We start from the raw sequence: 10,520 nt of genomic DNA, 5'->3' as shown, positions 1-10,520 counted from the left end.
TTGATAATGTGGTCTGAGTTTTATTTGACAGTAATTTTAATGTTCTCAAGATCCAATTCTTGAAATGTCAAGGATTGGAGACAGAGGATTTGAATATATTTGCATCACGTTTCGTTTGTGCTATGTTAACTTTGTATAGCTGCAGATAACTTCATGATTTTCCCATCTCTCTGGTAGGATGGACGAAAGTCTGCTCTGATGTTTGCTAGCTTTTAAATAAATTTATTCGACAGTGCAAAAGAGATTTTCTTTCCTTTGACTATGTCTTTGAATACAAAATAAAAGTTAGCAATAATGAGCACTTGTGAGGGATTTTTTTCTACTGAGCCAGCTTTGTAAAGGAAGTGGTAAGATGTGGATAGAAGTTGCTGTTGTAATTTTACATGTGCAGTTTAATGGCACTAAATAATATTCACAGTGTTACACAACCATCACTGCAGTTTCCAAAACTTTTCATCACCCCATACAGAAATTTGTAACCATTAAGCAATAATTCCACATCCCTAGCTCCTGGTAACCTCTGGTCTACTTCCTGGTCTATGAATTTGCCTACTCTTGATTTTTCAAGTGAGTGGAAACACACAGGCTTTCCTTCTCTGTCTGGCTTATTTCACTTGGCATAATGTTTTCAAGGTCATCTGTGTTGTAACATATATCATAATGTCCCCTTTTGATGACTGAATTATAGTTCAATATGTACCAATTTTTGACTCTCCCCTCATCTGTTGATGGACACTTGGGTTGTTTCCACCTTCAGGTTATTGTGCTTAACAGTGCAGTGAACTTGAACTCTGGCCTGTAAGTCTCTTTTTGAGTCCCTGTTTTTAGTTCTTTAGATATACATCTTGGAGTAGTACTCTTATTTATACGATGGATCCCAGGTCTAATATTTTTAAGATAAAAATTTTAGGTTCACCCCAGACTGGTAATCCAACTCACTGTATTACTCAGACTTGCGTTGAACCCAGATTCCTATTAGTTCCTCATTCTGAGTGCTGGGGTTACAGGTGTGCCACCACGCCTAGTGGTATAATTGGTTAACTTTCTGAGAAATCACAAACTCATTTACAGTGCCAAAATGCTTCCCATAGAATCTTACGCATCTCACACATCACCAGCAACGGAAAGGGGTTCTATTTTTTTCACATTCATTTTCCCATACCCTTTACTTTCAGTCATTAAAAGTATTGTATAGTCAACATAAGGTAGGGAACAAAATGATAGCCATCTTGGATGTCAAGTATATCATTGTGGTTTTGATTGGCATTTTATAATGACATCATCTTTTCATATGGTGATAACCATTTGTACACCTTTTTTGGCTAATGCCTATTCAGGTCCTTTGCCTGGTTTTTAATTGAGTTATTCCTTTGTTGTTGAGTTCTAGAAATGCTTTGTATAATCTGGTGTTACAGTTGTATCTGAGACAGTTTGTAAATCTAGTCCTCATTATTTGTGGATTCTGTATATGCAAATGCTCCTACTCATTAGAATTTACTTGCAAACCCCAATTTAATACTTGATGCACGTTTGTGGCTGTTCCTCTATGTGCACAGAATAGCAAGACATCTGTGCTGTCTGAGCACATTCCCAGCTGAGGTCGACTAGGTGGCACTCACCTCTCCTAATGCAAAGAAACAGCTTTTTTTTTTTTTTTTTTTTTTTTGTAGTGCACTGTTATGTTTAGTATTTTTGAGCTTTTCCCCCTTGGCAATCTCATTGTTTATTTTAAGTGTAAGGCGAGAATGCTGCCTAGTAGATGCAATGAGTCTGCCTTGCGCCATGTGGAGAAATGCATGCTAGCTAAGTTTAATTCCAGTAAAGCTACCATGCTGCTGGCCACTAATTCAGTGTTAATTAATTAATAGTGCATGTTAACTAAGGTGTCTTTAAACAGAAATGCATAAAACAAGTTTAGGGATTAATTGATAAAAATATGGAATGGCCAGAGGCTTGTATTTTGTTTTTCTGGTTTGTTTTCTGAAACTGTGTCTTATGTAACCCAAGCAGGTACCACATAGCTAAGGAAGATTTGAATTCTTCTTCCTCCTTGCCCCTGTTTCTCAAGTTTTGGATTAAAGGCATGTATCATCACATGCTCAGTATTTTCAGGATTTATTTTATAGATTTTTATTATATGTGTGTATGTCTCTATATGGGTGTGTACACATGAGTGCAGGTGCCCTAGTAGGTCAGAGACATTACATTTCCTGGAGCTGGAATTATAGGCTGTTGTGAATACTGGAAACTGAACTCAGGTTTTCTACGAGAGCAGTACATACTCCAGCCTCTATTGAGGATTTCTTTTTCTCTTCTTTAGTTTTCTTTTCTTTGTTTTTTCTTTGTTTCTTTCTCTTTTTGAGACAGGGTTTTTATATGTAGCCCCAGCTGTCCTGGAACTCACTCAGCTGGCCTCAAACTCAGAAATCTGCCTGCCTCTACCTTTCTACTGCAGGGATTAAAGCAGTGTGCCACCACATTGTGCTTTTGTGGAACATAACCACTGAGAACAATAAGAATTGGCTATAATTTTCCCGTTGTGTTGGTTGTATTTTCAGCTTATTGGTTAATACACAAATTTAACATTTTTATGAGTTGAATTTTCTATTTTTATTATCGCTTATACTTTTAACATCACATTTAAAAGGCAGTGTCAATCTCTATATTTTTCTTAAGTGTTTTGTGATTTTGGGTCTTGTATTTAGGTTCTTAAATCATTTCTCCTTAATTTTGTAAATGGTATGGATGTCCAGTTTCATTATTTTTTTTTCTTTACAAACTTTAGCTTTAAAAAAACCAATGGATTTTAATGTGATGATCTCTTCTTAACTGTTTGTTTAGTGCACACATAGTGCATGTATAGAGGACACCTTTTGGGAATCAGTTCTTTCCTTCCACTTTGTGAGTCCCAAAGGTTGAAGTCTGCTCATCAGGCTCGGCACAAGCGCCGTTTCCAGTTGAATCCTCTTGCCAGCCCCATTATGACATTTCCACAGTATACTGTCATCGTCCCTTGCTCATATCTGTGCTCCATCCCTGCTTCCTCCCCACTACTGCTGGCCCCTTCCCACAGACTTCCTCTTTTCATGTCACACGTATATTGAAACCTACACTTCACACCTTGTTCTCCTTTTCTTTTCCATGTAGATTTTCCCCGTCCCACTTGTAGTCCCCCCTCTACTTTTACGCTATATGTATTTGTATTCAAAACTAGACTCTGCTTATGAGAGAAAGATGCAATGTTTGCTCAAGCCTAGCTTCTTTTACCTAACATGTTCATTCATTTTCCTGAAAATGACAGAACTTCATTCTTTTTCTACAGCTCGGTATCTCTGCCACACTTTTAATGGTTCATCTGTTGATGGCCATCTAGGCTGGTTGCATAGCATGGCTGTTGTGAATGGAGCAGCAATAGCATTGGTGTTCTGTGGTATGTTGACTTAGATTGTTCTAAGTTTATATCTAATAGTGATTTATGGTACTTATTATATTTTTAAAAATCAAACTCTCTCCTTCCCCATGTGTGTGTGTGTGTATGTGTGTGTGTGTGTGTGTGTGTGTGTGTGTGTGCAGTTGCCATGCATACATTTGCCATGCATATATATGTGGAGGTCAAAGGACAACTCATAGGAGTTGGTTCATTCCTGCCACTTTTGTAGAATCCAGGAAACATGCTTGGGTTGTCACCCGTGTACAGTAAATACTTGTACCCACTAACCATCCAGCAGACTGTACAGTTCAGGATTTTAAGGAATTTCCCTAATGATTTCCAGAGTGCCTGCCCTGATTTATATTCCCACCACAGCAGTATAGAAAGGGTCCTTTCCCCAAAGCATGCTCAGAAGCATATGTTGTTTTCCTTTTGAAAAATTATTTGTATATGTGTATACTGCAGGCATCTTCCTCAGTTGCTCTCTTTTTTTCTCCTTAAATGTATGGGTGAACTGGGCTTGGTGGCACACACATTTAATCTCAGCACTCAGGAGGCAGAGGCAGGCAGATCTGAATTGGAGGCCTGCTGGTCTATAATGCGAGTTTTAGGACAGCAAGAGCTATTGTGTAAATGCACTGGTGCCCCCGGAGGCTAATATCCTGGGACTGGAACTACAGACAGTTGTCTGCTGTCATATGGGTGCTGAGAATCAAACCCAGGTTCTTTGTGATAGCCGGTGCTCCTAACCACTCAACTAAACACTTGTTTTAGTGATAATAGCCTTTTCAGCAAAGATGAAATGGAATCTGTTTATCTGATGAGTAAAGATGTTGTATGTTTTATTTTTAGAAACTATAGATTCTAGGTACTAATTCTGTCAGATGTATGGTTTGGCAAAGGCTCTCTCCCATTCTGTGGGCTGTCTCGAATTTTGCTGCTGGCTTATGTTGTGCAGAAGCTGTTATATCTTCATGCAATCCATCTGTCAGATCTTGAGATTATGTCCTTAGCAACTGGAGTTGTTTTGAGACAGGTTTTCTTTGTATAACCCTGATTGTCTTAGCACTCAATTTATAGACCAGGTTGGCCTAGAACTCACAGAGATCCACCTGCCTCTTGTGTCCCGAGTGTTGGGATTACAGGCATGTGCCACCACACTCAGCTGCTACTGGAGTTCTTTTCAGAAAGTTTGTGCCTATTCATCTATCTTGAAGTTGTTTCTACAGTCTCAGAGTTTTACTATATCTTTTGTGTGTATGTGTGCATTTTTAAAAAGATTTATTTATTGTATATAAGTACACTGTAGCAGGCTTCAGACACACCAAAAGAGGGCATCGGATCCCATTACAGATGGTTGTGAGCCACCATGTGGTTACTGGGAATTGAACTCAGGACCTCTGGAAGAGCAGTCAGTTCTCTTAAATACTGAGCCATCTCTCCAGCACATGTGTGCATTTTTTATGTGTTGTATGTGTTAGTGTGTGTAGTCATCTTCCTCAATCACTCTCCCATGTTTAATTTTTTTTTCAAAAATTTCCCTACATATTTAATTTGTGAGTGCATGCATGCATAAGCTACAGTGTACATGATGCCAAAGGACAACTTGCATACATCCATTCTCTCCTTCCTCCATGTAGGTTCTAGTGCTAGAGGTCAACTTAGGTACTAATGCTTTGGAAGCGTTCTGCCAATGGATCCATCTCCCCTGTCCCACGTTAAGGTCCTTGATAAATCTGAATTTGTCAGTGTGTGTGTGTGTGTGTGTGTGTGTGTCTTTGTGTGTGCTTGTGCATGCTTGTAATTCTTGTACATGTGGATATCTAGTTCTCCTGATATTTATAATTTTTTCTTTTGTAGATGATAATCTAGTTGTTTCAGAACCACCTATTAAAGCAACTATTCCCCCCTCAGTGAGCCAACTTTGTACTTTTGTCAAAAATTAATTTTTTTTTTTTGAGATGGATTTCTCTGAGTAGCCCTGACTGTCCTAGAACTTACTCTGTAGATTATGCTGGCCTGGAACTCACAGAGATTCTCCTGTCTCTGCCTCCCAAATGCTGGGATTAAAGGTGTGTGTTACTACTGCCCTGCAAGTGGTTATATTCTTGAAGGCTTATTTTCTGGACTCTTAATTTTATCCTACTGGTATATATTTCTGTCCTAAGCTAGCTCTGTATCACTTAGATTCTTGTAGATTTGTTATGAGTTTTGAAATCAAGAGTATGAGTCTTAGAACTGCTTTTAAAGATTGTCTTTGGGGACCTGTGACATGGCTCAGTGGATAAAGGAACTTATTGCCAGTCCTGACTACCTGAGTTTGATCCCCAGGACCACATGGTGTAAAGAGAGAACCAACTCTTACAAGTTGTTCTTTGACCTCTGTATATGACCTCCCCCAACCTTCCCCCAACCCCCACCCCCACAAATAAAAAAAATTTAATGTGTTTCTTTGCAGGCTGCAGTTCTGTTTAGCACCATTTCCATTTCCATGTGAATTTGAGGACTGGCTTTTTCATTTTCAAACAGATGGCTGGACAGTTGATAGAGAGTATGTTGGCTCTGTAGGTTTCTTTGGGTGTAGTAACATGTTAATGATGCCGCTTCCTGTTACAAACAGGGTGTTTGTCATTCTGTGGATCTGGCCTCACTTCAGTCCTTTTAGGAATCTCTCAGTGTGCAAGCCTATAGATTCCTATACATTAAATATATATATATATATATATATATATATATATATATATATATATATATTTATTCTGTTAGATCTTGAAATTAATGGAATTTCTTTCCCTTTAATTATTTTTAGTGTGTGTGTGTATGTGTGTGTCTAGTCTGGGTGCCTGCTCAGTATGGGTGCTGTAACTCAACTTGAATCCTCTACAGGAGCAGTACAGGATTCTAACTGGTAAGTCATCTCTCTAGCTCTGGAATTACTTTATGTTTTGAATTGACCACTGCTGATATACAAAAACAAGTCATTTTTGTTTGATGATGGGGTAAGTTGCAACTTTGCCCAGTTTATCTATCAGACCTACCAGTTTTCTTAGGAAAAAAAAAAAAACAAGGGAAGAAAAAACAGAAAGGGGACATTTTTGGCAATGTGTTTTTATATAATAATGTTTAAAATAAACATTTTAATTTATTTTAAAATTAAAAAGAGGAAAATAAAAGGCCAAAAACATCTCAGACTTTGAGCATGTTGGAGCACTCTGACAGTCAGTTAAGCCAGGAACAATCCAGACTAACAGCTAAGTGTCTCCCTGTGTCTTTTCTGCATACACATCTTGCTCTGAGAATATGCATAGCTTTCTAAATTCGCTGAAAAGCACAAGAACTTTTTAATTTTCAAAGAATCTCTCCTATTCTCTCCTCTCAGGCCTTTGTGATATGCTTTTATTTTGACTTTGTCTTTGACTTGTTTTGACTCAAGACTTTGAAGATTAGTAGATTGGGGATGTTTGTTCGTTTGTTTGTTTTTGTTTTGCTTTGCAATGCTTTCAAACAATGCCCACTGCCTTTTAGTCAAAACTCCAGTTTATACAAAGTAAATGGATATTTTTATAAGTCCTTCAGCAGCCCATGGTAGGTTAGAACAGACATACCTAATAATTTGAGGGCTTCTTTGCATTTTTTTAATCTAGGAGGTAGCTCTGTACACTGAGAAAATGAACTAAATATTCTTTGTATCCCCTTAAAATAGAACTTCCACAAGAGCAAGTATCTTTTAAAAATATAGATATTTTTCATTTTTGTGTTTGTCAGTATACACACTTTGTGTGCAGGTACAGAAAAGGCCAGAAAAGAGGAGCAGACACCCTGGAGCTAGAGTTACAGGTGGCCGTGAGCGGCCTGATGTGGGTGCTGGAAATGAACTCTGGTCCTCTCCAAGAACAGCAAATGTTCTTAATGGCTGAGCCATCTCCCTGGGATCTTGACTAATTTACCACTGTATGCTCTATTCCGACAACAGGACTTTTCTTACAACAGATAAACACAGATTAGTTGAATCAATAAACAGCTATAAAAAAAAATCTACAGAATATGAGAAATGTATGTTGGTAAATTATTCATGAGAATTAGTGAGATAATACTCATGCTAGAAGTAGAAGGGACAGTTTTTAGCAAAAGAAGCATACAGAAAGGTCAGCAAGATGGCTCACTGGATTAAGGCATTGGCAATCAAGCCAGATTCCCCAAGTAATCTCCTTTGATTCCTGGGAGCCATGCAGTAGAAGAAGGATCTAACTCACATAAGTTGTCTTCTGACTACCATATGTGCCCTGTGGCATTTGCTCCCCACTCAAATAAATAGATAATTTTTTTTTTAATTTTAACGAAAAAAATGGAAAAGTGGAAAAAATATTTACACATCTTTATAGAGCTCAAAGGAAAGCTGCTTGGGTCAGGAAAGGAAAAGAGATGGTTTTATCACAGAGGGCAATTTTAGATCGTTAACTCCAGTAATTGTCCATCCCAGCTTGTTAGTTACTTTCTGGTCACTGTGGCAGAAACAAGGGAGTCATGGGTTATTTGGGCTCATGGTCTCAGAGGGATTTCAGTCTGTCGTAGCAAGGGCAGCATTACAGCACACATGACTGAAGCTTGGGCTGGAGTGTGCTTTTCACATCTTGAGAGATCAAGAGGCAGAGCTTGGGCAGGGACCAAAACCAGATACATCGTTCAGAGGCCTGCCTTAGTGGACTACTTGCTCCAGTCAGTCCACACTTCCTCAAGGCTCTGCAGCCTTCCAGACAAGCTGAGGACTGAGCATTTCAGCTGAGCATGGGCTGTGGGATACATCTTACCTTCAAACCTTAACAGCAACACAGTATCAAGATATGTAACTAAGTAACCTGATGGTGTCCATGTTTATCTTCTGTCTTCTCTACTTTAGTGTGCTCTCTCCATGAGCACAGAGCTACACCCACAGGCCCCCGGAGGTACAGAATCCATGCATGAATACAGTGTGGCAAGCCTAGTTTAGATGAATCCATTCAGCAGGACTCAGGGATGACTAGATGCTGGACACTGCTCACATAGAGGTGAGGGACCTAGTTCAGGTTTAAATGAGCTCTTGGTCTACTGTGAGTGACTGGCAAACGAGCATTAGACTCCCCTAAAAAATATTTAGCCTCAACCCCAGCCTCTGGAAATGCAAAGTGCCCTGGACATGGTGGTGTGTGAACCCAGACAAGAGCCATAGAAACCAGGCTAAGGGGAGAGGAGGTCAGCAAAGGATGTAAGGAATCAGTCAGATAGATAAAAGACACTAGGGGTGGAGTGGCTTCCTGATAAAGGGATGGTGAGTTGGTACTTGGTTAGGACAAGGAGGATTGCAAGAGGAGGGAGAGACTGAGGGCAGACTGTGGTAGGCTTGCTGAAAAGAGCTGGCTGGAGAACAGGGTTCATCTAAGCTCATGGGTTGCAGGAATGGTAGGCTCACGGTCTAGACTGGGGAGACACTTCCACAGGGAAACATTGGCTTTACCTCCCCAGATCACAGGCAGGACCCCAACATGTGAGCCACGGCTGAGAAGTACTCTGCTTTCCTCGGGGCTGTCCTTTACAATCACCCATCCATTGAACAGGCATTGATTAAGTTGCTCTGGCCAAGGCCTGTCTGGGAGTTAGGTTTAGCCTGAAAAGACAGTGTCTAACCTCCTTACCTACGGTGTGTGGGAATGCCACCGTGGGGGAACAGAGCAGCAAGGAGTGGTGCCTGAAAAGGTGGCCGCTGCCTTGTGATGGGCAACTCAAACAGCCACCTCAAGAAAAACTAAGATTTTTATAGCTATTGAGCTTTAGAAACAGATTTTTAAAAATCGCAGCCACTCAGTTTGATAGCTGTAGAAATCCCATTTACTCTAACACAGTGGTTCTCAACCTGTGGTTGAGCGTATCAACCGCTTTGGCAAACCTGTATCTCCAAAAATATTTACATTACAGTTCATAAGAGTCGCAAAATTATGTAATAGAAACAAAAATAATTTTATGGTTGGGGGTTGCCACAACATGAGGAGCTGTATTAAGTGGCTACAGCATCAGGCAGGCTGAAAAACACTGCCCTAACACCTGCAATTTCTAAGCTTACAGGGTAGATTTAACTGTCACAGTGTCTAAAGCCCTCTCATTTTATTGGTTTATTGTCTTGAGGCTTATTAAGTGAGGCTGTGTTTTGCAACTCTGATCTCCAGGCCCGGGCTCCTCAACTGCAGTAGGGGATTTTTAAAAAAAGTTCTATTTTAACTACAGCTTACTATCCATCGGGCTTCCCAGGGTTCTAATAGCTACATTTTTCCTTTTAACTGGGATTCCAGCATAGGAGGCAATGCTGGCAGACTCAAGCTGGGTGGAAGCCTGGATTGGCTCTTATATAAGATCTGGGTTCAAAATTTCAAATGAAAGGCAGCAATTATTAGTCAATAAACATAGCTTTCTTTTTGTAGACAAATATGCCATGACCGTGGGAGTAAACAAGGAGGTTCTTTTGACAAAAGGTTGGAAACTATTAAGCCCTGGAATCTTGAGTCCAAAGGGCAAAGAACTACTATCACTTTCCACATGCAGCCCTAAAACAACTGCTGCCATTTTAGCACATGCTCCAGCTCAGTTGTTGGGCAGGAGGCTAGAGCTGGCCAGCCTCAGAGAGGAGGGAAGAAATTCTGAGATCAAGTATCTTTCATAAAGAAAAAGCTAGAAGAACTCCCCCTTGCCCGCCTTTGCTCTCCTCTTATTGTGCTCCTGGAGCAGAAATTTTGAATAGACCCACGTCACCCCTGTCACCTCACAAGCTTTATGTGCTTTATTTTAATCGATACCCACTTCACATACTGAGTTGCACAGCTGGTGAGCCAAGGTCACAGAGCCAGACACACGAGGCTCTAGCCGTCCTTCAGCACTGTGCTGTTTTGCCTTCTAAGACAGGGCATACCAGAATTAGGGCAAATATATCTCTCTTTAGGACATAATCTTTTCTTGGTGATATTATGGACTTTTCTTATACTTTTTATATATTATAGATATCTGAATTTTTCTTAATAAGAAGTATTGCATTTCGAATGAGAAAACAAAACCCCCAGGTATTAAA

This window comes from Arvicanthis niloticus, chromosome 13 (genome assembly GCF_011762505.2).
Source record: "Arvicanthis niloticus isolate mArvNil1 chromosome 13, mArvNil1.pat.X, whole genome shotgun sequence".
In the NCBI taxonomy this organism is placed as follows: Eukaryota; Metazoa; Chordata; class Mammalia; order Rodentia; family Muridae; genus Arvicanthis; species Arvicanthis niloticus.
This window is presented reverse-complemented; position numbering follows the sequence as displayed.